At 36.4% G+C, this 6041-nt stretch overlaps 1 non-coding gene across 1 annotated transcript; it reads left to right on the forward strand.

Moving 5' to 3' along the window:
- The first annotated feature begins 557 nt into the window (after positions 1-557).
- On the forward strand, positions 558-664 carry LOC113778927. Its single transcript, XR_003469392.1, has one exon. It is a non-coding gene; the product is annotated as a small nucleolar RNA R71 (small nucleolar RNA).
- Positions 665-6041: the final 5377 nt, after the last annotated feature.

Raw genomic sequence — 6041 nt, forward strand, 5'->3', positions numbered from 1 at the left:
GTTTTTCCACTGCCATCTCCCAGCCAGGTTTAGTTTCAGTTTGTGGTTGCCTTGATTGGAACCCCGGTGGATTGGTTGGCCTTGGTTGATTTTCTTGGTCCTTCCATCCCAAGTTTGGATGATTTCTCCACCCCGGATTGTAAGTATTCGAGTAGGGATTATTTTGAGCACTTCGATTGTAATTATTGACGAATTGTACCTGCTCAGAATCAACACATTCATTAGTATCATATTCACCTCCACATATAGAACAACATGCCATATGTGCATTAGATGAACTTGGATCAACTCCACCTTGTCTACTTAGCAATTTCATCACATTATTCATTTGAGCACTCAGCATATTGAGAGTGTCCATTTCTATCATACCTGCGTGACGTCTTGTATTACCTCTCTCATTGGCCCATTGGTAGTTATTTGCGGCCATTTCTTCTATCAAATTCTGAGCTTCTTGGGATGATTTACCCATTAAAACTCCACCTGCAGCTGCATCGATCATAGTTTTAGTAGAAAAAACTAAACCATTATAGAAGGTTTGTATGATTAACCACTCCGGCAGTCCATGATGTGGACATTTTCGAAGCAAATCTCTAAACCTTTTCCATGCTTCATATAATGATTCACCTTCCAATTGGCTAAAACTAGTGATATCCATTCTTAGCTTAGCAGTCTTACCTGGTGAAAAATACTTATTCAAGAATGCTCTTGATAAATCATCCCATCCGATGAAAGTATTAGGAGCATGAGAATGTAGCCAAAGTTTGGCCTTATCTCTCAATGAAAATGGGAATAATCTTAGCCTTATAGCATCATCACTAACTCCATTTATTTTAATTGTATCACAAATTTTCAAAAATGTAGTTAGGTGCGAATTAGGATCTTCTACTGCATTATCTCCAAATTGAGATTGTTGAACCATTTGGATAAGTGATGGTTTAATCTCAAAATTGTTAACATTTACCGTAGGCCTTACTATGCTTGTTTGAGATCCTTGTGTTCCCGGTAGAGCAAACGGTAGAGCAAAATCTCATAGAACTCGCCTATTTGCTTCGTTTTCGGCCATTTCTTCTTCAATTGGAAGCTCTATTAAGATTTCCTCTATTGGTTGCCAAATCTCTTGTTCCTCTTGCTGAGGTGGATGCCTCCTTTGTTTACGTAGTGTCCTCTCAATTTCTGGATCGAAAGGTGTAACTTCCCGAGATGCCCGGTGCATACACTACAAACAGAAATAAGAGATATTATGCAACTTCAATTGTCAAAAATTGATTACAATGTAGACTTAAATATAATCAACTCAATTAATAAAAATAAAGCTGTCTAAATTAATAAAGATGATTAGGTTCTAATATTGCCGCTCGCCGGCAACGGCGCCAAAAACTTGACGGATTTTTACTTCAAGTGCAAGTTTAACTCTGAATTATACCCGTTTTACTGCAAGTATACAGGCCAAAATCGTAATATTGGGTATGTATCGGGTCGATCCCACGAGGAGCAATTAAAACAATTATTAGATACTAATTTACTCTATTATCTAGACTCACAATAAATTTGAGTAGAAAATTCAGAATTTAATCCAACTACAAAAATTCTTAACTAGATAAATGCAATTTCACAAAAGGAGTAGAATTCACTAAATATTAAGATCTAGGGATGTAGATTCCACTTATGACACAAAAGATCTAAAATGAATGAATTTAACACTTGTTACAACTCTTGTTTAACCAAGGATTCATTTCCAACAATACCAAAATCACATTCTCATGATAATAATGGGTTAAAACAGATTAGTTTTTCCTAATCTCTTGGAAAATACTAAATCTGTTTTGTGCATACCTGAAATATAGATTTTATCCACTTGAATGTATTTCTATTCTCATGAATATACTACTCAAGCTCTACTTATGTCATTCCATTATTTTTACCATTTCTCAATGAGTAAAAACAACTATAAACCTGCTATTGGTGATCAAGCAACAACAAGTAATCCAACATACACAAGTAGATAAGTTAATACAAGACATAACAAGTATAAATCACAATTACTTCATATCATTTGGCAATAAGCTTCATCTACTCCCTAGATAAAGAAAATTAGCTACTCATGAATGATGAAACACTCATAACTTCATTAATGTAAATCATCATGAATTACAAATACAAAAAGAGTAAAGAAAGTCTTAGCCAAGATATGGTGAAACCTTCCAAAAATCTCTTTTGTCTTGAACTTAGATGATTACAAGATGAAACCTCAATTGCCCCTTGCAAGTACCTAGCGAGAGAGACTATGTTTTTTAGTGAGAGTACTAGCTACCTCTGGATGTCCAGACCTCCCTCAATGTCTCTGCATAAAAACTACTCAATGGCTCCATTTTTCCAAGTCAAATTCTAACATTTGATTCCCAAATCTCCACTTTGTTAGCATAGTCAAAAACCAATATTTTTAACTTGAAAATAAGCCCCCTTTCTTGCCCTTCGGTCTTCTGAAGCATGTGCACCGAATTTCCTTGCAACTTATAGCTGGAAAGTAGTCTGAACACAAGAGGAATGGCTGAGCAAATTGCAGATTTTCGGCTACAAAACGCGCCTACACAAAACACGGCAATAAATCGCGTTTTATCTATTCCTGTTTTCTCTCTGGCCTTATTTCAACTGCGAGTTTCTCCATGATAAAGGCCAAACTAGCTTTTGTGCAAAACACAAAAGTTGTATCCCTTTGAGTTAGCTTTTCAATGCTTCAAAAATCATCCAAATTAGAGTTTTGTAGCCTGAGATATGATCGAAATACTAACACCTGGTCAAACCTCTGTTTTAACTTCCGACCACAGAATTTAGCTTTTGTATTTTGAGTTTTTGTCCATGAAAATGGTAGAATTGGATTTCGATGTCTACATACGAATTGTATGTCTCTTTCTTAGCTTTAAAATGGTATAAAGATCACCTCAATCCGATAAGGGTAGCTCCAGATATGGTCAAAATACCGAAGAGTGTCAAAACTGTCTTGTATTGCATTTCCTCACTTGAACGTTTTTCACTTCATTCTTCTTGTTGCCACTTGAATTCATCACCAAATCTCTATTTTTCACCTCATTTGACATCCTTTGGTGATTGAATCATCAGTCCTGCATAAAAATGAAGTTTTTACCATTAAAATCAATAGAAATGCAATATTATCCACTTTTACCAAAAATATATAATTTTACCAAAAACCTCTTTATTTTATTTATAAAACTAAATAATCAACTCAAAATTAACTAATAAAATGCACTTAAAAATACGTAAAATAAACTCTTATCAACCACTGTTCAGCTACATCCGGATCAGGCCCTTCAAGGAATTTAAGAGGTACAAATTTTTGAAACCGCTCCAGAGCCCTATCTTCTCCTATCTCGGGATTCCGGGGTTGATTCACTGGCATCTGGCCTTGTTGATCTACCAATCGCGCTAAGATATTTATCATTTGTTGTTTCGCCGTCGCTACTTGATCTCCGGCCTCAACCCTCGATCCACGATCTTACTCAGCTACTATTTTTCTTTCTTTTCTTGGTTCTTGAACTTGCCTAACGCTACGGCCACGACTAGTTCCACGTCCCCGACTACGTCTCCTCTCCATACCCTTTTCTCTCTCTCTTTTTTTTTCTTTTTTTTTTAAAAGATGATTTAGTATGTATGTAAAAAAGTAAATTGACTAAAATGGCAAGATATAACACACCAAATACGCAAGGAGACATATCAAGTTAGACAAAATCAAGTGCAACAAGTACTATACATGTGAGTATTGAAATGCCACATGCCAAATACATACAGTAGCAATACAGGACAAAACAAGAAGAAACACGACATGCCGTTCCACACTCGGTTAAAATATTCCCCCATCCGATCTCTCACTTCTCATACTATCCGAACTAGACATCCGTGGACCCCTTGCACTTGCTCCCACCAAACGTTAGCCCATACCTATTCCTCGAAATGAAGATCGTAAGTCCTTAGTACTGCCCTCAATTCCCGCGTACTTGGGCACAAGAATCCGAGATAATTCACCACTAGAACAGGCTAGTCCCAAGAGTAAATTATCTACCATTGAAATTCCTACCTGACGTACATATCTATTGTCCTTAAGTACCATGAGAAAGATTTACGACCTATAACACTTCATGATTCATAGCCTATGCTCAAAAGAGTACTTAATCTTTCATACTTATTCATGAAATTAGGACCATAACATCACTTGGCCCAAGCTCACTCCGCGCAGAGACCACGCGAAATGGCTCTGATACCACCTGTGATAGCTCCACCTTCCCCTAAGGCGAACAAAAGGGTTCGGCGGACCGCCTGCCCAACTCTCACCAGGACTCGTTCACTCTCTTCAAACCAAAATAAGATATAACTTCGAGGAAAAGTGAAATATCAAATCCCAAACTTGAGACGCATACTTACATTCATTTCTATCTCAAAATAATATACAATCCCAAATAAAACGAAAGTTCGTAGTTCTTAATACATCCAACCCTATCCAAGCACTAGCGTGAGAAAATCGTAAAAAAAAATAAAATTCAAAAGAACTAGTCCAGGCTAGTCTGCACAGATCTCACACTCTCGCTTGCATCCCCTACAAGGAAAACAAAACTAACGGAATTAGCTAAAAGTCCAGTGAGGTTCCATACACATAACCAAGTAATTAAACAAGGATATTAATCATGTAACAACAAGTAATCCAGAAAACATTTACAATATAAAGCAATGATAACACACTCATTAAAAGGATACATGCTCACATGGAGTTCTTCGTTCTTTCATTCCACCAACCATTTCCTTATTCCTCCAGCATTAAAAATAATTTCATTTGTAAGTGAAAATTCCTCCATTGTTCTTACTATCCATTCATTCATTTCATTTTCTCCCTACTGGACACTGGCCAGTCTCCACTAGATCTCGTGGTCATATTCGAGTATACCAAACATTAACCCAGGGTCACCAATCGCTTGACCGAGTCCGCTTCTGGTTTGAGTCGACCGGCAACGAAGGGCAAGGGCCCAATTTATCCAAAAGGCTTACATTCATGTACAAGTAGTGTTTAAACATTTAATCATTATAAATTTCATATTCATTTAGGTCGAGTGCGATAAAGTACACACTCGCCTAGCAAAATTCATTTTTAGAAATCATTGAAAATATTTAACATTTAATCCAACATTCACAAATAGTCACATAGTCACAACAATCCACATAGTCATTGGAAACATAACTTACAAAGAACACTCACCTATTTAAGCAAAATAACGTCCAAATTTTCCTTCCGGATAATACTCTCAATCACCAAGGAACCCTAATAATAACCAAGAGAAAATATTACAGTTAAACCATTCAAAGTTTAGGTGAACCAAAGAAAATCTGAATAACTACTAGTACAAAGTATAAGTATAGTTTTGGAAGTGAAAAGAGTACATTTAAACCAAAGGACATGAGTAAAATATTTGTAAAACTCATGCTCGCTCGTAAAACTTTGAAATCTCCATTTGAGTCGAAGAAGCGAAGAAAACGTATTTCTATTAGTCGTAAATTTTATTTTTTCAAGGGTACAAGTTTCGGCTAGATTCTAACTTATATACCTCTAATAAAGAAGACTTGAATACCTTAGATGATTCAAGTTAGTTTCATCTTCAACCCTTATTCAAGTCACGAGTACATCTACCTAGCCCTCGAGTGCAAATTTGGGCAGCACGCCCTTTATATTTACCTATTTTCCAGCAATTTATGGATTCATTATTTTCCTAAATCAACCCCCAAAATCACACACAAATAATCTCATTACAATAGCCGTTCAATAGGCTAAAAGTCATTCCATTACAAAACCAAGCTAGAAAAGTGACCGGAAATAAGGTTTAAGGTAAAGAACAAAATGATAGGTTTGACGTCTCTTAGTGTATCGGTCACAACCGAAGCTACGCTTATAGGATTCGGGTACAATTTACACCGTTTCGAAATAAGACAAAGGGTTACAACTTTCATGAAGACAACTCAGCCCGGTTCATAGTTTATCCAGG

This window comes from Coffea eugenioides, chromosome 7 (assembly GCF_003713205.1).
Source record: "Coffea eugenioides isolate CCC68of chromosome 7, Ceug_1.0, whole genome shotgun sequence".
NCBI classification, from domain to species: Eukaryota; Viridiplantae; Streptophyta; class Magnoliopsida; order Gentianales; family Rubiaceae; genus Coffea; species Coffea eugenioides.